Below are 22,887 nucleotides of genomic sequence, written 5' to 3'. Positions count from 1 at the left end.
TCACAATTGTCTAACCTTTACATATATCTTAATAAACAATATCTCAAGCTGTAGTTTCTCACACCCCCTTTGTTCTTATAGTCCTTCTGCTTCTGGTCTACGTATTCCCCTTCTGGTGTACTCTGCGTCTGTGCAGCTGGTTGCTAGTGATAGTAAAAGGGTTTTAAAATCATGAGATTTAGGGTTAACAAAAAAAAAAAAAAAAAAAAATTAGTAGGCCTTGGAAAGGTAAATACCTTTAGCACAGGGAGAAATAGTACTATGTAGCTAGTACATGATAATTGATATAATTGTTAGATGTGACGACTGTTTAGTAATTAAATATAATTACTGTTTTATGAGAAAGAATAATCATGTGAAACTGTGGTCATGGACCTAAGAAAGTTCACTATAAACTCATGTCAATGTATACAATAGAACAATGTAAGTTTAATAATTAATGTGTAAGTTATACAACGATAGGGTATAAAATACGTTCAGCTCGAAACCTATGGCGGAGTCAGATTTGGGTTTGTACCCCGACTCCCAGAGCTCTTAATAAAAGCACCTGCATATAATCATATCCCGTGATTATGTGTTTCTGAACGCTAACACTAGGGGGTCGGTTGTTGGGATGAAGGTTCCTCATCCTCTCCACAGATTGTCCTTGGTCTAAAAATTAACTTGCACATATTTGGTTATACAATCTACAGTGCTAGCTACATTTACACAATTCTTAAGCAAGATACAGGCTGTCCTTTCAGGCCTCCTCCTCCCACATCTTGGAACTCCCTATTCAGCTCAAATCCTTATCTCCTTTAGTGCTCGTTTTGATGAACAAAGACCTCTTTATGTATTACAACCCCCATCCCTCACAGCTTCTCCAGACCTCCCTGCAGACCCCTCAGCCCTGCTTCCCCCACCCTGGGGTTCCCCAAGCCCGTTCCCTGCTCAGGCATTTTCCAGGATCACCAAAGCATGAACTGGGGGATTTTGAAATTGAGGGATAAAAGAAAGGAAATGGAAATGAAGAATGGAACATGTTTCTGGGGTTTGGAGGGTCACAGACCCAGAGCACCTCATAATCCCCTTTTGTTGCCCCTCCAAACCATGGGCGACCCAGAAGGCAGTGCTAGGCCCAGGGTGACCCCATAATCTGAAGCACCCAGGGAAGGAGCTGTGACCCACATGTACATCCACTTACTGCCCATCCCTGACACCCTCATTCCCCTGGGAAGCTGACCATGGAGCCCCCATTCCTTCTGTCTCCCCTTCCCTAGGATCCCCATCCTGGGGCGGCCATTCCCCAGGAGCTCCATGACCCAGGACCCCGTTCCCAAGGAACCCTCTCACACTCATTCCATCCCCTGAAATCCCCCTTCCCCTTGGACCTTGATTCTCCCAGGACCCCCCAGTCCTCTGGCACCCCATCCCTGGCACACTCATCCCCTGATGGGCAATTTATTACTATTAATAAATTTTTCCTTATACCTGTGAGATTCCTTAAAATCAGAGGGTTTTGGGCACATTGCAAAAGGCAGGCCTCAGAGACAGCAGGATGGTGATTAGAGCTAAGCAGTAGCTATAAGATTTGTCAGCAGAAAAAGTAGACAAGAAGTAGAAAGAAAGGACAAATAGAACGATAGTCTGTGTATTAACGCTTGGGTAGAATAACTTCCTAAGTTGCAGAAAAGTATATCTGGTGAGATATTAGGAAGGTCTAAGCTTAATAATGGAGCTCTGTGCATTGGATCTCGAGGCTTACAAGCAAGTATTGTATTCAAAATAAGCAAGCATTGTTTTAACTAAAGGTATGTGTGCTTATAGTGATTGGATAGAACTACTGCCAATATGCTTTTGCTTTGTGTGACTGGTCAAAAAGTTTATAAAGTAAGTTGTAACATTAAGTTCTTGGTCTGTTGCCTGGATGTTGCCTGTGAGCTGCTAGCATCTTCCCATTGTCATAACCATGTAATGAGACTGATGCTAAAAAATAAACAGCTCGAGACACATACCACAGCCGTCCCATCCCGTTCATGACTTGTATATAGCCCCCGTCTGGCGATAATACCCTTTCAAAGTTTTAAACCTACTTTACCTTTCTCCTAATCCCATCACAAAACAACAACAACAACAAAACATTCTAATAAATACACTAATAATTAACCAGTACTAAACCCACCACACTAATTAATACATTACCAAAAAATCTGAAATTAGCAAACCAAAACCACAACACTCCAAATCCCTGGAGCCCACATTTCCCTGGAACTCCCATCTGTGAGTGCCCCCAGCCCTGGTGACCCCCATTCACATGGCACTCCCACCCCCGCTGATGCCCCCTCCTCTGGATCCCAATTCCCAGAGTCCCCATCCTTGGGACCCCCATTCTCCTGGACACCCATCCCTGGCTCCCCAAAACACCCGAGGCCCCTCACTCCTGGGAAGCCCATGTCCAACCATCCCAGGGACGGCCCTGTCCCTTGCCTGTCTCCACCATGCCCACAGCCTGCCCCTGTCCTTTCCCCCACCCTGCCCGCACCAAGGGCCACCTACACGTGGGGACGAGATGTGACCTCGCTTCCTTCCTCTTCATCCAAAGAGCCACCAGCCAGGGGAGCGGTGGCCACAGCAGCCAGGGACAGCCAGTCCACATGGCTGGGGACAAAGGGATGGCCAGGAAGGTGGCACTGCTCCTGTGGGGTGAGTGCCCTGGGCATGGGCCTGATAGCCTGGGGATGGGCCCTGGTGAAGCAGAGACTGGTGGGGAGGGGGCACAGGGGAGCTGCAGGGTCCCCAGTGCCAGCAGTGCCAGTGCATGAGGTGACCAGGGTCGTGGGGAGGCTGTAGGGACAGGACAGGCGGTACAGGGCTGGAGGGACAGGAATGTGGGGAGAGGCATCCTGGAGCTGGGTCAGCTGTGGGTACAGGGACAGGGACACAGGGATGCAGGGACAAGGACAAGGGGACAAGCACCATGTGGATGTGCCATGGGGATAGAGGCCATGGGGCTGGTGGGGGTGACCTGTGCCAGCACAGGGTCCCCATCAAGACATCTGTGCCACACCAATGTCCCCATGGGGACAGTACGGGGACAGCCCCTATGCACCATGCCCCTGTGAGCTGCTGTCCCCACGGTGCCACCCCCACCCAGCCCTGTCCCTTCTCCCTTGCAGTCCAGACTCTCGGCCTCACTGGTGAGTCCTCGGGGGATGCCATGTCCCCACCCCACTGTCCCCAGCCCCATGCTGGCCCTGGCAGGCTGGTGACCCCTGTCACCCACAGGCACCCAGACCCCCCAGCTCCTCATGGAGCCCTCCTGGAGGCAGGCGGTGCTGTGGGACCGGGTGACACTGACCTGCCATTGCTCGGGGACCACCAGTGCCACCACCTGGTACAAGGATAGGCAGCGCTGGGGGCAGCAGGGATGCAATCCCTTCACTGTCACCAAGAGAGGCAACTACATGTGTGACAGACCCAGCAGTGGGCTCAGACCCCCTGTGAGAATCTTAAATCATGAGGGAGTTTTGGGTGTCCCCAGACTAGCACCCGCAGGACCCCAAGGGCTCTGGGTGGACTCTGCTCCATGGGTCACCTCCTGGTGTGACCAAAGCCCGTCCCCCACACATGGGTACATCCTAGAGACTCCCAGTGCTGGGGACCCTGTGGAAGTGGGTTTCCCCAAGGCACTGGGTGTGCCCCAATATGGGGGTTATGATGGCATCAGGACTGTCCAGGTCCCCTGGTGTGACAGAACCCCTGTGTCCCCCAGCCCCATTGGTGCTGCAGGTGTAGGGGTGGGCGCTGCCGGAGGACAACACGGTGACACTGTGCTGCTGGTGCTGGCGGGACAACCTGGTCACCTTGGTGTCCTTCTACCATGAGAAGAAGAAACTGGAAGCTCCGTGATGGGACCAAGCTGTTCTTGTCCCCTCTGCAGCTGCACCACAGCAGCCGCTAGAGCTGCAAGGGCCAGGTGAAATCCAGGGTATCATGCGGATGGGAGGAGTCCGCACCGGTGACAGTGACAGTGCACAGTGAGCACCTCACAGCTGCCACCCTGACACCCCCACAGGCCCTCCCCAGGGACTCGGGGTCACAAATTCCCCTTCCCTCTCCTTCCCAGAATATCAGTGCCAGTGCTGGAGGGTCCCACTAGCCCACCATGGGGTCCCCCAAGAATCTCAGCTGCCTCAGCACCCCCAGTCCCCTGTGGCGACAAGACCCCCTCATGCACAAGTTCTACCAGGACAGGCAGGGGTCCCTGAGGGGTCCCCGAGGGTTCCCCACAGGTGTTGGCGCAGACAATGGTGGTCTCCCACTCAGGGAATTACAGCTGTGAAGTGTGCTCTGAGGGGAAAGCCATGTGGAAGAGCAGCACCCAGCTCTGTGTCATGGTGTGCAGTGAGTGTGGGTGTTAAAAGTGAAAATTTGTCCAGCCAAATTAATATGAAAAATAAAATATTTATTTTGCAATCATATTCTATCTAGCCAGCCATAAGGAAAGAACAGAGCTGAGCCCGGGGTCGGCCCTGGGTGTGCAACAGGGAGTCAGCCTCAGCAGAGGTTTTCCTCTATGCCCACATGCTTCTATCCTGGCACAAGCGGTTTTTATAGGGAAAATTCCGCCTGAGGCCAAGATTTCAGCAATCAGTCTTTTTTTTTATTCAGAGTCTATATGTTAATAAGATTTTTCTTTTTGGTGATGAGGGAGAACAAATCACTGTCCGGAGTTTGTTGAATCCTTGATGAAATTTACGGGAATTTGGGAATGCTGTATTCACATGTATCTGCCTGAGGATTTCCATGATATCCATCTCAGGTCGTTCACGTGAACAACCAGCACCTGGGGTTTCCGTATCTCTCCAGACATGGCCCATCTCCTGGCAAGCTGTACCTTCTTACTTGTAAATCAGTTTCCAATCTACACCTGGTCTCACCTGTGCCTGTGAGGGTGTGGGGGAGGGAATCCTAATACAAACATGTATACTCTAACAAATATTCAATATCACATATATCATATTAGAAATGGCGCGAATTATATCTACTACACATAACAGTGGGGATAGGCACAGGGAACTCCCACAGCCTGCTGAAGTGCCTCCATTACTGCCCAGGTCCCCCCATCCCTCAGTGGGTCCCTTCACCCATCTCTGAGTCACTCACACCCCTCTCTGAGGTCCCCCCATGTTCCCCAAGTCCCACTATCCCTTCCCTGGGTCCCCATACTTCATACCCTGGGGTCCCCTTGTTATGGGTAATAAACATAATTTGCGCCATTCCTTGTATGGAATATATAATGTTAAATACTTGTTAGATTATACCTCGTTTGTACTAGCCTCCCCCCCTTCTCCCCTCCGAGACCGGGTGTATGTTGGAAACTAATTTACAAGTAAGAAGATACGGCTCGCCAGGAGATGGGCCATGTCTGGAAAGCTGCGAGAGACCCCAGGCGCTGGTCATCGCGTGAACGACCCGAGATGGATATCTTGGAGATCCCCGGACAGATACATGTGAATGCAGCATTCCCATAAATTTCATCACGGGATTCAACAACTCCGGACACTGAATTATTAACATATGGACTCTGAATAGAAGAAAGGACTGACTGCTGAAATCTTGGCCTCAGGCGGAATTTTCCCTATAAAAGTCGCTTGTGCCAGGATGGAGGTGTGTGGGCATGGAGGAAAACCTCTGATGAGGCTGACTCCTTGTTGCACACCCAGGGCCAACCCCGGGCTCGGCTCTGTTCTTTCCTTGTGGCTGGCTAGATAAAATTTGATTGCAAAATAAATAATTTATTTTTCATATTAATTTGGCTGGACAAATTTTCATTTATAACAAACTTGGTGACCCCGATGTGATCTGGTTTGGGGGTATCCTGGGAGTTCCCTATCCTGGATCCAGGTGGCGCCCTGCTGATTTCAGCAGCCGGACAGGACTGCAGAACTCCACGGAACCAACCAGATTCCAAAAGCAGCCAAAAAGCCACATTAAGGAAAGGATATAAACAGGCCCAGAGCTCTCGGAATTCGGAGCTAAATCTCCGAGGCTGCAGCAATTTTTCACTCGTAAAATCGACGTGCACGAAGAATCCACACGGGAAAAGGAGCCGTGAGTACTGCGTGGTTGGGTGGCGCGTGGGTGGGTGTGTGTTTGAGTGAGACGTGGCATAGCCACAGCGCGAGTGAGGACCCCAAAAAACCACAGTTCCACTAGCCCGCGAGGGAGGTGGTCGGCTACGGGGGAAGCGAAAGGACTCGGGTATACTCACAACACGCATACGACCTGAAACTCTGGGAGTTTACAGGGATCCACCCATGGCCGGGTCAGGGGAGGGAAGGTACATTCTCGTGGACTTGAGAAATTGGTAACCTCACCGGCTCTGGGCTCGGGGAGCCCAGGAAAACAGGTAAAAGAGAGCTCACTCATTTTCCAGCTGAAAAACCCACAGATCGGTTCGCTGTGTGGTCATTTAGGTTGGCAAGGTTCGGTCGGGAGAAGACCGGTTTAAACACTTGGTAAACTCAGTTCAGGATAGGACTGAAATACATATTTTAGCACGCAGGTAACTGACTTCTCGGAACAACTTGTGGACACTGACTTGGAATACAGTAAAAAAACTTTAAATATGGGACAAGGGAACAGTAAAATACCCCTTAAGTTAATGTTTAAAAAGGCTGCGCAGCTCCGTGCAGCCGCAGGCAGCCTGCCTCTGCAGTTTTTAAAACTCGCGCGGCAGCGGCAGACGCGGCAGTGCCGGCTCGGAGGGAGCGGGGGGCTCTGCCTGCCCCTGCCCTTCGCAGCAGTGCGGGGCGGCTGCGGTTTCCCTGCGACAGGAGGGGGAAGCGGAGGGGGCTCCGACCTACCCCGATAGCAGCGGGGGCGGCGGCGGCTCCCGGTGGCGGCGGGGAACGCGGGCGGAGAGGGAAGCACGGCTCGGGCTTCCCTGCCACGCACGGGCTGGGGGGAGCACAGCTCGGGCTTTCCTGCCACGCGTGGGCAGCACTGGTCGCCGCTCGGCCACGTGGCGTGGGGAAACCCGTTCCTGCAGGCGGCAGCTTTAAAAAACAGCACAAGCTGCTGCTACTACTCTGCAGGGCTGAAATCTAAGTGCTTTTCGCTTCTTGACCACGGTTTTTGGAAATTGGCAGCGAATTTGTCTTGTTTCTGGTAAATATAAAGTTGTGCTGTGCATTTTACGCCTAAAATGAGAGTGGGAAAATGAAGAGCTAGATTATGCCAGGCTATAGGAATATGCCAGCGTGCGGCTGTTCCCTATTAAGACAACTGGCTACAAGGTAAGTACGGGGCAGCTGCCACCCCCATACCAAGTTCCTCCATCACAAGCACAAGTCTCGGCAGCGGACAAATTTTCATTTATAACACCCTCATCTCCCTCATCAGGTGTCCCCTCACTGAACCTCCCATCCTTTCTTTAGGGCTCCTTTCTAAGCCCCCTGCCAGCTCTGTACCATCTCTCCTTCACTGGGCACTCCCTGCCCTGCCCCAACCACCTTCTGAGTCCCTCTCTGTCCCCTGGTGTCCCCTCTTCCCACAGGGGTTCCACCCTCAGTTGGCACAGCCTACTGGGGGACAGGTGGCACTTTGGGACTGCCTGGTGCTGAGCTCATGGTGGCTGTGGGGACAGGTTCCCTGTCCTTCTCCTGGTACCTGTGGGGGGCTTGGGGGCACTGTTGGGCACCTGCCCCCACCTGGAGCTGTGCCATGCTGGGGTCAAAGGCAGTGGCTGTTACCAGTGCGGGGACAGTAGTGCCGAGAGTGTCCCCCTGAATGTCACTATCTTGGGTGAGAGGAACCCTTGGGCTGAGGGTGACCCCACCCACAGCACTCTCATCCCACCTCACCATCTGCCAGCCCTGTCTGTGTCCCCGCAGTACCCGTGGCCAATGCCACCATCACCCCCGGTCCCCTGGCACACCAGGTGCGCACAGGTGACCCCATGACCCTGCACTGCTCGGTGCAGGTTGGCTCAGCCCTTGTCACCTTCACCTGGCTGCACGACGGGCAGGAGGTGGCCCAGGATCCCCTCCTGGAGCTTGGGGATGTCATTGTGGGACATTTGGGCACCTACCAGTGTGTGGCCACCAATCAGCTGGATGGGCACCGGGCACCCAGTCCAGAACTGGCCCTGGAGGTGACAACACAGGAACAGGGCACAGGTGGAGTCACACAGGGTCACACAGGGCGTGCAGGAGCCCCGGGCTTCAGGGTGACCCCATTGTGTCTCTCCTTGTCCCCACCAGTGGCCCCAGGGGTCAGCAGGTCCCTCCTGTTCCTGGTCCTGCTTGTGGCTCTCTTCAGGGGCTGGCACTGGTGGCACCACATGGGTGGGTGACAATGAGGGATCCCAGGGATTGGGGTGAAGCTCCCCCAGAATATGGGGGCCATAGGGTGGCACCAACAGCTCCTGACTTGGGTGGAGCCAGAATCCCCAGAGATGTCAGCTGGGTGTCCTGGGGGATATGGGGAGGTCCTGCAGGGTTTTCCAGGGAAGCTGGGGGTTCTATCAGGGGTTTGGGGGAGTTTGGGGGCGTGGGGGGTTCAAGGGGTGGTTCACGGCTTTTTGGGGGCTTCAAGGAATCTCCAGGCTCCCAGGGACAGTCAAAGGTCTTGAGGGTGTTCAGGAGCCCTGAGGACTCCACAGTCCTCAGTGGGGGGCTCCAGTTCTGATTCCCCATTTTACACTCACTGTGACCCTCCCCACCCCTACAAGACACCCCCTTATCCCTGCAGGGCTCCCCCAGCTCCCTTGGCCCCCTCAGAGGCAGGGGAGGTGCTGTACAGCCGGGTCATGAGAACCAAGAAGGCATGGGGTGAGTACGGGGGGGGGGGGGGCGGGGCAGACAGGGACATGTCACCCATGGGTGTCACCTCCCACCAAGGTTCCCCCAACTGGTGTCTCTTGCAGTGCCCCCTGTGCCACATCCCTGCGGGTGACCAACATGGAGCTGCCGGGATCCCATGGGCAACAGTGGGACCCTGATGACATCAACGAGAACGTGCTGTGACACTGGGGAGCCCTGGGGGCACTGGAGGTCCATGTGTGTCCACCCTCCAGTTCCTGTGGGTGCCCACCATGCCGGGGGTGTGGCCACTAGTGGGGGTCCCATATGGGGCTGCCCAGAGCTCCCCATTCCTGTGCTCCCAGTGCTCCTACCCCCAGGGGCTCCCCATTGTTATGAATGAGGTCCCTATATGTCCAATTTAATAAACCACAAAATTAAAATTTAGCAGCAATTTTAATTGAGCAGAATTTTATATTAAATAATACAATCAAATATAATCAAGTAGTTATAAAAAGAAATTTGGCAGTGGTTCAGATAAAGCATAAGCAAAACCAATTGATCGGGGTGTGGGGAGGGTTTCCCACCCTGCCTCATGTACATAAGACAAAAAAATCGAAACACAACTTACATACTGTATGCTAATATATATTCATTAATGTTTTCCGTAAATCTCCTGCTATTTTCAATTCTTGAAATATACATCACTGTACTACATGGCGCATGCTCCACTTTGTTGGTAAGGAGTCTTTTTGGCTTTTTCTGTGCATTTTTCAGAGGAAGGCTCACCATCTTCCTTGCTGTCCTCTGAATAATCTGGCAAGTTGTGCATGTGCATTAAGCTTTGTGTTATGTAAGTAAGAATTATGTTCCAAATAAGCCTTATTATTTCATAGTCATGGCCACTATTTTAGATTCCCTATCTGGATTTTTTTCCAGATATATATCCCAACTTTATTCATCTCAATGCCTAACCTGCCTTGGGAATCATTTTAACTCTGTTCATCAATGCCAATTCTGCTCTGGGAGTTTTCCTAACTTTATTCATCCCAAGGCCGTTTCTTTTTCAGGAAATCTCAATACTCCACCTTGTATCCTATTTTCTCATGAACGTCACAAAACATCTGTTTTGTGACACTAATTACATATCATTTTCCTCTATTACTTTTTAACAAATATTTTCTAAAATATCAATATAGTCACAATTATTAGCACAAATCATGTTAATTTTTCACACCATTCCTTCCCCCAGTGCCAGGGGTCAAAGTGCCCCTGCCCCACTTATGGGACCCAAAACGCAGCATTTTGATGAAACCAGGAGAAGTGGTTTTTGTTTGTTCACCTCTGTCTGATTAGGTCCCTCAGATGGAGGAGGGTCCAGTCAGGTTGTCAAAGAGATCAGTGTGGGATTTGTAGGATTTTTGGGGCTCTGAAGCCCAGGGCCACCAGACTGCTGGTGCAGGTTGCTGGCAGTGAGGGCTGCACTTGTTGACCAGGAGATTTAGAGGTGCAGAGCCGCTGGCAGTGGGGGCCACAGGCAGTGGGAGGCCACCGCTGAGTGCGCCAGTCAGGGTGCACGAGGGCACTTTGTATGTGGCACTGCCAGGGGAGTGGGCAGTGGCTTGGAGTGCGGGACGCAGTCACATGCGGTACGACAAGCGGTAGGTGCCTCTTGGGAGGTGACCCCGGCACTGTGGGCTCGCCTGTATGGAGCGACTTGGGGGTGCTGGGGCAGTGGCGCCCAGTGGGGCTGGCCCAAGAGCACCAGGCTGCAGATATTTACCATGTGGGCATCCCAGCAGTCGCCTACACTGGTGTGGTGAGAAAGAGGGACCGGGGTGCGGAGGTGCAGAGGCTTCTTCACTTCCCCATCAGCACAAAGCCGCATGGGTGCAACACCATGTAGACATCTTGATGGCCACTTCCGCTGATGTGCCAAAGATGTAAGTTGTTGATTTACTTTTTTTTTTCAAGAAAGCTTCTTGAAAAAAACTTCTCTTTCTCCTTTCTTTCTTTCTTTCTCTTTCTCTTTCTCCTTCCTTTCTTTCTTTCTTTCTTTCTTTCTTTCTTTCTTTCTTTCTTTCTTTCTTTCTATCAGGGAGGTGGGCTCTGTCTAGGGAGCCTGTAGTTAGACTAATTAAGATAAGACTGAGAACAAGTAAGTCAAAAACTTTACACCCCACTCCGCCCAAACCAACTCCTAGGCTGGAGAAAAACACTAGCTTAGAATGTGCTTTATTTTTCTCCTCCCATTTACCACTTCCTGCTTTCTTGTCTCTTTCTTTGTAAATATTAATTTTCTATCTGCTCTTGCAGCATACTGTTGAGTAATACTCAACATTGAGTCATTACTGTAGTAATTTTTATTTTAAACCAATAATGCTTCATTCTGAATACTTAAGTTCTCTCTGAGGGGACAGGTTAGCAAAGCTTTGCTAAGGCCCTGCTCTTCCTTCTTCTCCCTGAAAATGCTAAGTCTTACAGTGCACTGAAATGTTCTGTTGCCTTCAAGCAGTTTTGTTTGTGTACAACAAAATACCTAAGCTATACTGTTAACTTTTTCATTTTACCTAGTGCCTAAAAGTAATGGAGGTAGTAGCAGGCAGTAGATATCCTACTACTCTCTTTCCAGATGTGCCAGTGTGTGTCTAAGTGCACATGTGTGTGTTGTAGGATTTCTGAGAGAGAGAGGACATGATCTGTATTTGGAGTAAGGGTTGAGCTACCCTCTGACTGGGTCTCAGATAAGCGGCCTTGGTGAGGCCTGAGAAGCCTTTTGTGTAGCAAGAATATAGTTATTGTGCAGTTAGAAATTATGTTAAGGTGACCACAAAGTAATGAGCTATCTGAGTGTGAATTACTGTGAGTCTACAGTGTGAGGCTCTAACCACCTTAAGGCAAAAGTAAACGTTTGCTGACCAATGATAGTGTGTTCACAATCTGTAAACTATATTGAAGTGTATATAAACTGCCATCTTAAAGAGAAAAAATGGAGAACATAGCTTTAACCATATTGGTTCGACCTGCGTTTTGTCCTGTCCAGCACTCCCTATTTTATAAGAAATCCCTAGCTTCTTGTGTGTCAGGGTGTGTGAGTCTGCACATACAGTACCTGTGTTTGCCAGTGTGCATAGCTCTGTGTGAATGTGCACATGTTCTACAAGTGCGAACATAGCCCTGTGTAAGATATATGTATTGATGACACTGCACATATTACTGTGCGCAGATTTGTATACTCATGATAATGTACGTAAGTTCTGTGTACAAGCAAGTCTCATGTTTGTGAGCACATGTGCATTGGTAGAGACTACATAAGTGAGTGTCTCTGCAGCACACGTGTGCTGGTGTACACAAGCCGAGTGTGTAGAGCTCCATGTGTGTGTGCAAGTGTGTGCTGTTGACAGGTACCACTGTCCACCAGGGCTCTGTGCTGGTAAGCAAGTACCTGTGTGTGTGTACTGGCTCTGCACATACCCCCGAGTGCACACATGAGCTGAGTACGCCCAGAGACATGGCTCTGGATGCACAGCTCTGTGCATCCAGCTACCGTACCACCTGAAAAAAACAGATGTTTATGTATCACTACTGAGCTCTACTGACCAGAGTAACACCTAGCTCCCTGTGTACACTCGGTTAAAATATGTAGAGTTCAACTTAGTTTATAACAGAAATATAAAGTGTAGCTTCCTGACACCAAGATCAAGAACCAAAGGATTGTTATGTCTATACCACTGACTGCAGAGTACACACAACCCACCAAAGAGCTCCAAGGACCATAGAGCAAAGGTAATTACAGCTGGGTGCATCTTGGCACTCAGCCAAGACCACGCTGTTATCTTTGCAGATACCCCTTAAATACCTTTCCATTACATTTGCCTGTTGCATAGTCATAGACCCTTATGCATAGTAAACTTTTCCCCAAACTAGTTTACATGTTCCAAGAATTGTTTAGCATATCTCCTTGGATCTGCCTTTTTAGGGCATGTGTATTCGTTGGTTGTGGTTTTAGTCCATTCCTATCACCTCCAGTCTTTGGGCCTTGGTCCACACTGTCTTCAGATGGTGAGTGCTGACAGTTGGCAAATCCGTAGCAGGTGTCCTCATCCTATGTTCATTGGATATTACTCCATCCCAGCAGGCATTTTAACACAAACATGCTTATATCAGCTATTTCACTACTATGTCTAAGCTTAATTAACAACAGAAATAAAAACTACATCTTTATAAGGTTACTTTAACACCACACATATAAAATCCATTGTAATATTTGCAAAAGCCAATATTATACTATGTATCTGTAACAATATTATACTATGTATCTATAACACTCTTCTTGGCTGCCACAATCCCATCTCTGCCTTACCTTGGATTTGCCTTTCCCAGCTCTGGGAGCTTCCACACCAATGCCCCCTGTCCCCCATCCCCCATCTGCTCCAGGACATCCTGTGAATCCCAGGAGCTGCTGGGGGTGCTGCCATGGCAACAGTCAGTCCCAACATGTCACGATGGTGAATTTGGGCGTGCTGTCACAATCGGTTCAGACACATCCCAACCGTCAGTCCCATCACATTGGGATGCCGGCTCCAGGACATTGTCATACCTCCCACACTCTGTGACAGCGCCATGGCAGCTGCAACTGCCATCTCATCATCTCAGTCCCTCTGTCTGGGAGACTTCTCTTGCGAGTCTCTCCTCCCCCGCTGTTGGCAGCTTCTCCCACTGGGATTTCAGTCCCTCCTTCCCAAGGTCTGTCCCTGGTCTCCTCCTGACCCCCAGCCCCTCTGGTACCTTCAGTCCATGACCCGAGGGCATGTCTCGACCGAGGGTCCAGAGCCCCTCCCAGGATCAGTCAGTGTCCAGGGAGCACCGAATATGGGGATTTCATATCCCTCACATCGTCCTTTCCCACAGGTCATGGGCTCCAGCAGCCTCATTGTGATCCTTCAGGATGTGCCCAAACAGCCTGAATTGCAGCCCTCCATCAGATACAAACCAAAAAGCACCAGAATCATCACCAGGCACCTGATCTGGGGCCTTGTGTAAGGCTGTGCCCAAGCCCTGAGGGGTTTTGGGGGAATGGGTGTCAGCGCAGCATCCCAAAATCTCTGGGGAGCAGGGATTGGCAGTGTGCCCTGGCCCCCCCCCAGGGATCCTGCTCCCTGCATCCCAGCTTGGTGCCGCTTTAACCACCCTTTCCCTTCCTGCCTCACCCCAAAACAGGACAGCGAGGTCCCCACAGCTTCCCCAGCACTTCCCACATTGATCTTGGTGGCTGAGTGGGCAGCTCAGGGATCACAGGGAGCTGTTGGTGTCTCCACGCCACTCAGCTCTCTCCCTGGGCTCACCAACATTCCCCAGGAGAGGCCCAAACCATGTCTCATCTTTGGAGAAGAGGAATATGAGAGGACCAAGGAATCAGCTCGAGTCCCGAGTGAGGTGGAGTGCTGGGACACGATGAAGACCCTGAAAGCCAGACAGGATGCAGCTTTTGTAGGTGTCTTGGTTTGAAAAGACAGGAGTCTGTAAAGGAAGGTAAGAGCTTCCTATGAAATGGAAAAGGTAAACCCTCTCTTTCTGAATTACTACAATTTTAAAATTAAAAGGCTCTCAGGCAAAGATATGGGAATGGGAATAATAGTTCTTTACTAGGGAAAAACTAAATTTTAAAAAATGTAATTAGTACAAACAAAACTACTGATAGAGTCAGAAACCTGACACCCTGAGGAGTCAGGGTGTTGGTAATAGTCCAGTTAAATGGTGGCTGCTCGCCCTGGAGTGGCAGATGAAATGCTGCTGAAGTGATGATCTGTAGAAGAGTGTAGTTTTCTCTGAAGGTCTAGTGATAGAGTAGAGGGGCCTGGTCTTCCCCTGGGGATCCAGCAGGGAAGAAGCTGCTCCTCTGGGAATGCAGCAGAGAATAAGCTGCTCCTCTGGGAATCCAGCGAAGAGGCTGCTCTGATGTCCTAAAAAATGCTGATTTTATCCAGGTGGGGGTGCTTGGCTCCTCCCTCTGGGTGGACCATCTCACAATGTGATGATGTGACTTTATCAGTCATGCAGTGAGTCATTCCATGGCCCATTAACAGAAGATTTTTCCCAGAGGGAGACATTGTTCTTGGAAGAGGTAAGAAAACTGCCCAACCTCCAACAGATGGTAAATAGAATACATGCTTATTTTACAAGCCAGGACAAGCGGGCAGTGAGAAAGTGGCTGTGGTGGGTGCAGGGCATCCGGCCACTGTCTACCCACAGCAAGGCAGGAAGGAGAAGGAGGGTCCAGGTCAGGTCGTTAAGCAGAGTGTTGTGGGATTTACAGTAGTTTTGTGGCTCTCAAAGTCCCTTGGGAAAAGGGAACAAATGATCAATTGCTGCATTTCTGGACTGGTTCCACCACAGGTGCCCCTGCAGGGCGGGGGTTTCCAGCCAGCCCTGCTCTGAAAACCATCAAAGGCCTTCACAGAGCCACTGCTTGGGTCCCCACTGGTTTTTGTGCTTCTTGCAGGGCTGAGCAAACCACAGTAAAACCATTCCTCCCACAGAATTCTCACCTCTGCAGCAGCTCTAAAGCTGCCAAAATCAGAGCCAAGGGTCCAGGGGGACCCTCAGGTCCTGGCTGCCACCTGGGGCTGGCCAGAGCTGGGCTGCCCTATGGCCACCCCTGCACAGTGGGGCTGTGCCATGGCTGGGCCCCAGCTTGGATTGATAGGGGTCCCCAGGATGTGCCACCCCTGGGACAGGCACTTGGCCTGGAATGTGCAGGGACATTTCTGGAGCCACCACCCCCCAGGACATGCCCCCCACCCCATGCCAGGATGTGTCACCCCTGGGACTGGTTTCCCCCAGATCACCCCCAGAAGAGGGACCCCTGCAGGACAGGACCACCCTGGTTTTCACCCCAGGACAGAGGCTGCCTCCTTTTCCCATCTGACTCTCAGCACAAACAGCCTCTTCCTTCTTGTCCAGGAGAAAGAAATTGTTGAGGGCGCACAGCCCAACATCTCCATTCCCCACGGCCTCCCCACCCTTCCCTGCAGCCCCCACACCCCATTTTCCTCCTCCCCTCAGTCCCCCCAACCTGTTCACTGCTTAGGTGCTCCATTGGATTCCTGAGTTGGGAACCAGTGGTAAGGAGACATGGCACAAAAGTGAGGAAAATAAGGAAGAAAGAGAAATAAAGTGAGGAAAAAGTCAAGGGCGGGGTGGGGGGGGGGGGGTAAACAGAGGCAGAGCTACCCAGGACCCCCATGTGATGCCTGCCCAGGAAACAAGCACCCCAAGGGGGCTGTGCTGGGCCTTGGGTCAACCCAAAATCTGAGGCACCCAGGGAAGGACCTCTGACCAACAGGCCCCTCCAGCCACTGCCCATATCTGGCACCCCCATTCCCCTGGGACCCCAACCATGGCATCCCCATTCCTTTTGTCCCCCCTTCCCTGCATCCCCCATCCCAGGACCGCAATTCCCCGGGATCTCCATTCCCAAGGAACCCCATCCCAGTAATTCCAGCACCTGGGACCCCCCTTCCCTTGGGGACATTGATTCCCCCAAGACACCCATTCTCACAGGGCCCCCCTTGCCCCTGGCACCCCATCCCTTTCACCCCCATCCCATGATCACACATCCCTGGAGGCCACATTGTTCTGGGGCCCTCATTCCCAAGTCTGAGTCCACCCAACACCTGGGACCCCCATTCCCTTGGGACCCCATCCCTGGGCACTCCATTCCCCTGGACACCAATCCCTGACTCCCTACACAGCCTCAGCCTCCAAATTCTAGCAACACCATGTCCCCGCCATGTCCCACCATCAACCCCATGTCCCACAAGGTCCCCACCCTGCACCCATCCTGTTCCCACCAAGGGCCACCTACACATGGGGACGAGATGTGACCTCGCTTCCTTCCCCTTCATCCAAAGATCCACCAGCCAGGAGAGGGGTGGCCACAGCAGCCAGTGACAGCCAGTCCACATGGCTGGGGACAAAGGGATGGCTGGAGAGGTGGCACTGCTCCTGTGGGGTGAGTGCCTCAGGCACAGGCCTGACATCCTGGGGATGGGCCCTGGTGAGACAGAGACCAGTGGGGAGTGGGCTACAGGGGGGCTGCGGGGTCCTCTGCAATGCCAGCAGGGCATGGACCCCAGTGTGACCAGAGTTGTGGGGTTGATGTGGGGGACAGGAACAGAAAAATGTTGGGGAGAGAAACTTCACCTAATCCCCCTGGGGTTGCTGTCCCTGCAGGGCTACCCCCACCAGCCCTGTCCCTTCTCCCTTCCAGCCCAGACCCTCAGTTTCTCTAATGAGTCCTCAGGGAATGCCATGTCTCCACCCCGCTGTGGGTCTCTCCTATTCATGGTCCTGCTAATGGGTGTGGTTGTGGGCTGGCACCAGTGGAACAACATGGGTGGGTGACAATGAGGACAACGAGGCCCCTGGGGAGGTGGCAGGCCACCTTGAATGTGTGGCAATGAGTGATGGGGTGGCACCCAGAACCTCTGACTTGGGCAGCGCTGAATGCTCAGGACATTTGCTCGGGGTCCTCAAAGATATGGGGTGGTGTTGGAGGGGCTTGCAGAGATATTGGGTGTTGGGAAGGATAGATAAATATGATTGTCTAGCAGAAGAACCACAATAGTACAGCCAGGATGAATATCATGCCCCCTACTGGCTGGACAATACCCTTACCTACAGAGGGGTCCAAAAGCCAAATGGACTGTTCCATCTCACCCCCCAGAATGTATGGTTCACCCCACACCTGTAACCCTCCCCTGAAGCATCAAGTGCCTGTAACCCCATTGGCCCAAGTCCAGTTCCAGCCCACCTTGAAGTCCCCCTGATAAGGGGCCTCCGAAGGGCCAGACGCCCTCTTGGATCTTCCCCTCCCCTCCTGGAACATCCTCCTCCTGGAGTCCCTCCTCCCCCCTTTGTCTCTCCCCTCCTCCATCACCTCAGGCCCAGCCACGTGCTGCTACGCAGCACGAGGCAGGGCCTCTCTCCATCCTGAATAAACCTCATCCCCCAAGAGCAACCAACAGAGATCTCTTGTCTGAATCCACCCAAACCATCCGTGGAACCCCCACAAACGTCTTTACAGACTGGTGCCCAACTTCAAATACGACCCCACGGTGACCTGCAACCACACCTGTCTGGATGCCTTTCCAGCTCTTCCACCTGTAGGACACCCTCCATGGACGGTAACTAAATAACCAGGTGTTTCCTCCCCATCAGTGTCGTGAGCTTGGCATTTTGCTGCTAGGTAGTGTCGAAGCCAGAGCTCTTTAAAAATTGCCGAGGCAATCCTCGAGCACCGTGACTCGTTACCAAGTAGAGAGTTTCCGGAGCCCTTGGAGGATTTCTGCCCATTACATCTCCGAGCACAGTTGACTGCTGCAGATTGGCGGCAACCTGAAGATCTGTGAGGAGACTTGCCATGGCACGCTGCCACGTGCAGAGAGCAAAAGGCAAGCACTGCTTTGCACTGCCCGTGCTGAAGCTCTGAGGGGGGTTTGGAGCTCCCGAGCACCGGAAGCCATCCCTGAGTGACACCCGAACCCGGAGCTCTGAGGAGACCCCCGCGGAGAGTCCTAAGCACCGACTGGAGTGTATGTTGGAACCCGACAGAGGACCCTGCTTCTGCGACACTGAGGTGAGCCACACTGGTTTAAAAATGGGACAATCCCACTCTGCATCTGACCGAGATCTCTACAAGCAACTTAAACACCTTTTACGTAGCCATAACAGTACCTTGTCTAAGAAAGAGTTAAAGAACCTTCTAGAATGGATCTTACTTAATTTTCCAAATGCCGATTGTTCAGCTGTGTTTTGTAGAGACTTTTGGGACTCAGTTGGAAATAGACTTTTAAATGATATTTCACGTCGTGATCCCGAGGCTTGCGAACTACTTCAGGCGTACAGGACGCTGGCAGAGCTCTGCGCTTCTCAAAAGCCGCTGATAGCTGCCAAATCCCCCCCTGCCACAGCCCTGCAGTCCCCGCCGCACCGCCAGGAAACCCCCTGCCCCGGCGACCACGCCATCCATGCGGCGGCTCCCGAGCGGGCGGCCCCCACCCCTGCGGCCATCCCACCCCTCCCTGTCGTGGCCACGCCCTCCCCCCCCTCCCCCGTGCAGCCCAGACCCCGCCCTTGCTTCCACCTCTCCCCCCCCCGAGCCGCCCTGCGGCCCCCACCCCTGCGGCCGTCCCACCCCTCCCTGCCGTGGCCACGCCTTCCCCCCAGCGGCGCCTGTCCTGGCTATGGTGGCCACTATATAGCCGACCTTCTGCAGAGTCAAATACCGGCTTTTTTGCAGGCGCAAACTCAAGGAACAGCCGCCATCCTGCAAGCATTGCACACTTTCGCCGCCACGGCCGCCCCGCCCCTGCCTGACCCCCCCCAGCTGTGGGAAGCCGTTTCGGGACCCAGTGCCGCGCCCCTGCCGGCCCCTCCACTCATGGACCCCCGCCAGCCCGCCCCCGCGGCCGCGAACCAGGCATCCCACACGCTCCCTGTGCCCGACCCCCCCAACCTCGGGAAGCCGTTTCGGGACCCAGCAGTGTCCCGCCTCAACCCGACCCCCCCCAACCGTGGGAAGCTGTTTCGGGACCCAGTGCCACGCCCCTGCCGGCCTCCCCCCATCCTGGGCCCACGGCCGGCCCCCCCGGCGGCCGCAAACCTGACGTCCCCACGCCCCCCCACCGCAGCGCCCCAGCCCTCGGTTCTGGCTGAACAACCCCGGCTGCTCCCACCACCACCACTTCCGGGTTCCTTGCCTCTACCACCATATCCCTCCGCATCCCTCCCTCCACCGAATCTACATTCTACAGCTGCACCCAAAGATACAGCTACAGAGTATCCTTCCACAGACGCCAGTTCTTCCCAGGTGCCTCTGCTGGCAGGCTCCACTCCTCCTGTTCTTCTGCCTCAGCTAACAGCAGCTCCTGCCTCCCGCACAAGCAGCACCCCACCGCAGCTTGGCACAGAAACCACGCAGCGAGAGGAGGAAGGAAACAATGTGACAGCAGCTTTGACAAATAAAGGACAGACAGAGAACTATTTCACCCCTGCAAACCCTAACCCTCCTATCCCAATTTCACCAAATTCTCAGCAAAGTGCTAACAATCTCCAACTGACAAACTGCCTTGAAATCAAATATGATAGTCACAAAGAGGACAGTCTGAATCCCCGAACCATGCCTGTGTTACCCAGCCAGCAACCTGCTAATCCCAGAACGTGGACATTTATCTCTTCCCAGGACTTAAAAGAGTTGCGAAAAGCAGTTAATGGCGGTGGTATCTTCTCTTCCTATTTCAAGCAGCTGTTGAAAAGTACCCTGGAGAGACACACACTCACACCAAATGACTGCAAACATCTTGCCACCACATTTCCTACAGACTCACAAAATATATTATGGGATCTTAAATGGAAGAGAATGCTTGCGGGGGTCCTGAGTACATATAGACAAAGTACTGATGCAGACCTTTGCACCCTTACCTTGTCTAAATTAACAGGTGACCCACCGGATTATAAGATTGAACATCAGGTGAATTTACCCCAAATGGTGTTAGATGACGTCAAGAGGATGGCTCACAGAGCCTTTTTACAGATTCAGCCAGCGGGAACTTCCAAAAAGGCATACAATCTACTTACCCAAGGCTCATCTGAACCATTCACCACATTTGTAGACCGGGTAATTCAAGCTACTGAAAGGCAATGTGGTGATGATTTGGCCTGGCCAATAATGATCTGGGACATCCTCGAGAATAATGCCAACGCCCAATGCAAAAGAATCATCAAGGCCCTAGGGAAAGAAAGACCTACAGTGCCTGAAATGATTGAAGCATGCAACTATGTTGGGAGCCCACATGACGTGGCAGTCGTCCAAGCAAGTGAACCTGAAGAAACTCGGGGAGACAAATTGGAAAGGGCTCTTGCAGCACAAGCACAACAGGCAGAAGCACGAGACCAGAGACTTACTGAACTTCTGGCTGCCTTGCATCTCAATTCCCAGCAACACTACAACACCATGGCTGTCATGCAAGCTGCTCTGCCTTTGGGACCTTGCTACCTCTGCAAAAAACCTGGCCACATTGTAAAGGATTGCACAGAAATCAACAAAAGCCCACAAACGCCTGATTCGTGCACCACCTGCAAGAAAGGAAAACCTTTACCCTGGCAGTGCCAATCCAAACATGATGCGAGTAGAAGACTCATTCCAAAAAACTCCAAGGTGAGCACGCCGCGCCACCGCGTGACGAAACAAATAGTGGCCCCCCAAACTCCCGAGGTAAAATCTGTGAATACCCCGACCCCAATGCCCTTCGCTTCATCACCAGCACAATCCCAGCTAATGACCCAAGCTTACTATCCCCAGGCACCTGGTGCACTCTGGTGACCTCCAAGCCAACAACCTTCTTAAAGGATGATGGCTATGACTATATTTCGACAGGAATCACTGGGCCTTCACAACTCCGGCAGGACTTCCTAATAGTTGGCAAAGAAAGGAATTGCATCCTGGGGTTACTTGTTTTGCCTTGTGTAATGTCTGTTAACTGCAATGAAGAAGTATTAGTGTTAGCCAAGGCTTACTACCCCCCATTGCATATTCCACCTAGAACCCCTATAGCTATTGCCATTGCACTGCCTATGGGAACCATGGACCAGATACCATCATGTTGCTTCCCAGTCGCCTCTGAAAACCCCGAGGTCCTATGGGTTCAACACATAAGTGAACAAAGACCGATGCTGACTTGTGAATTATCAAATGGCGGGGTTCGAGTCAACATCAAGGGGATGATTGACACAGGGGCAGATGTTTCTGTAATTTCTTCTTGCTATTGGCCAACTGATTGGAGGTTGGTACCTCCCCCAGGCACTCTCACAGGCATTGGAGGCATCACTCCATGCTTGCAAAGTGAATCTGTGATCAGCATTGAAGGGCCTGACAGGATGAAAGCATTGATTCGCCCCTGTGTGGTACAGAAACCCATGACAGTATGGGGAAGGGACTTGCTTTCTGTATAAAAAAACTAAAGCTAAACTCGAACTGGGTTTTTTGTAGGGGCCACTAAAGCACTCAGCACTCCGAAACTGACCTGGAAGACTGACACCCCTGTCTGGGTCGATCAGTGGCCCCTGCCAGATAACAAGCTGAGTGCCCTCAAGGAACTGGTAGCAGAACAACTGCAAAAGGGCCACATTAAGCCCACTAACAGCCCCTGGAACACACCTATATTTGTGATCCATAAGAAAATCTCTAACACCTGGCGACTGCTACACGATCTCAGAAAAATCAATGCGGTGATCAAGAACATGGGCCCTCTCCAGCCTGGCCTGCCCAACCTGTCCATGATCCCCAGAGAGTGGCCTCTTATCATCATAGATCTGAAAGACTGTTTTTTCAACATCCCACTGTATCCAGATGATGATCCTCATTTTGCCTTCTCCGTCCCGAGTACAAACTTACAAGAACCGCTTCAAAGGTATCCTTGGCTTTCTCTGCCACAAGGAATGAAAAACTCACCTACCATCTGCCAATATTTCGTGGCCCGCGCGCTGACTCCAGTCTGCCAGAAGTTCCCACAATCCGTTATCCTCCACTACATGGATGATCTGCTTATTGCAGCACCAATGCAAGAACAGATGAGAGAGACTTGTGGTTATGCTGTTGCTGAAGTCAAAAAAGCTGGACTGGTGATCTCTGAATCAAAAATACAGGAAACTGCCCCCTGGAAGTATTTAGGTTGGAAACTGACAGATCAGTCTATTCCCCCCAAAAGATACAGATCCGAACCAATGTCCGCACTCTGCAGGACTTACAACAGATTTTAGGGGAAATTAATTGGGTTAGGCCTGTCCTAGGAATAACTGCTGACGAATTTGCTCCACTTTTTGATTTGTTAAAAGGGGACAATGAGCTCAGATCCCCCAGATCTCTCACTCCAGAGGCTTGTAAGGCCCTAGAACACATCACTGAAGCTCTGCAGAACAGGCAGGCACATCATTATGTTCCTGGTCAACCCTTTTTCCTTGCAATCTTGGGGGAAAAGTTGAGGCTGTGTGGTCTCATCTTCCAATGGGACTCTTCTCTCAAAGATCCACTGTTAATAAT

General features: G+C 52.0%; 1 long non-coding RNA gene and 1 pseudogene across 1 annotated transcript; both read right to left on the bottom strand.

Moving 5' to 3' along the window:
- Positions 1-22,887, bottom strand: part of LOC140685172 (uncharacterized) — a 655,070-nt pseudogene that overhangs the window by 589,266 nt on the left and 42,917 nt on the right.
- Positions 14,315-17,630, bottom strand: LOC115491915 (uncharacterized). The gene is made up of 3 exons (XR_003957543.4): positions 16,654-17,630; positions 15,862-15,892; positions 14,315-15,125 (listed from the first exon to the last, which is right to left on the bottom strand). It is a non-coding gene; the product is annotated as an uncharacterized lncRNA (long non-coding RNA).

The sequence above is a fragment of the Taeniopygia guttata genome, chromosome 16 (genome assembly GCF_048771995.1).
Source record: "Taeniopygia guttata chromosome 16, bTaeGut7.mat, whole genome shotgun sequence".
Taxonomy (NCBI): domain Eukaryota; kingdom Metazoa; phylum Chordata; class Aves; order Passeriformes; family Estrildidae; genus Taeniopygia; species Taeniopygia guttata.
The sequence above is the reverse complement of the archived record's forward strand: the minus strand, read 5'-3'. Positions and strand labels throughout refer to the sequence as shown.